Source organism: Elephantulus edwardii, unplaced genomic scaffold (genome assembly GCF_000299155.1).
Source record: "Elephantulus edwardii isolate Elephantulus edwardi_28Jun2011 unplaced genomic scaffold, EleEdw1.0 scaffold00984, whole genome shotgun sequence".
NCBI lineage: Eukaryota > Metazoa > Chordata > Mammalia > Macroscelidea > Macroscelididae > Elephantulus > Elephantulus edwardii.
Window position 1 is genome coordinate 344 of NW_006400734.1, and position 962 is coordinate 1,305.

The window sequence follows — 962 nt, forward strand, 5'->3', positions numbered from 1 at the left end:
ATGGCAATGTGGCAGATCCAAGAACATGAATGTGAAGTGCCTGGAACAACAAAATCTCAGCTGTTTTTCTGTCTCTGGATGGACATGCTATTTGTGATGCATGCCAGTATCTCTTGCACCCACATTTGGATATACAATTCAGGATGAACTCATCCTTAACAAAGGAATGAGCACATGAAGGATGATTGACTAGACTACAATGATTTGGGCTTTAAGGGTGGCGGAGACCCCAATTTAAAAAATTTTTGCTCTTTTTTTTTTTTTTTTCTAAAAAAAGAGTTCCTGGTGCGCAGGCGCCGGGTGCTGGCGTCGTGGGGCGCGACGCCATGCAATGCGCTAGGGGGCGGCCGACAGGCATGGCGGCGGGCGCGCTGTGGGGTCTGCCCGTGGCCGGAGGAGGCGAGAGCAGCGAGAGCGAGGATGACGGCTGGGAGATTGGCTCTCTGGACCGGAGATCTCGGAAATTACCAGGACCATTGCCTACTGAAGAAAAGAATGAAATATTTAAGAAAGCATTGGCCGCTGGAGATACTCTGTTGGTCCAGGAGCTTTTAGATTCTGGCATTAGCGTCGAGTCCAGCTTTCGGTACGGATGGACTCCACTTATGTATGCTGCTAGTGTTTCTAACGCAGAGCTGGTGCGGATCCTCTTGGACAGAGGTGCAAATGCAAGTTTTGAAAAGGATAAACTGACTGTTTTGATAACAGCGTGTTCTGGTCGTGGTTCCCAAGAACAGATCGTAAAGTGTGTAGAGCTACTACTTTCAAGAAATGCTGATCCAAATGTTGCTTGTAGGAGACTCAAGACCCCGCTCATGTATGCGGCCCGTGATGGCCACCCTCAGGTCGTTGCACTTCTTGTCGCTCACGGAGTAGAAGTTAATACCCAGGATGAGAATGGTTACACGGCTTTAACATGGGCAGCTCGTCAGGGTCATAAAAAAGTTGTTTTGAAGTTACTT

The 962-nt window shown here is 48.4% G+C and overlaps 1 pseudogene; it reads left to right on the forward strand.

Annotated features, from left to right (window-relative positions):
* Positions 1-356: 356 nt before the first annotated feature.
* Positions 357-947, forward strand: LOC102851148 (annotated as a pseudogene).
* The last annotated feature ends 15 nt before the right edge of the window (positions 948-962 follow it).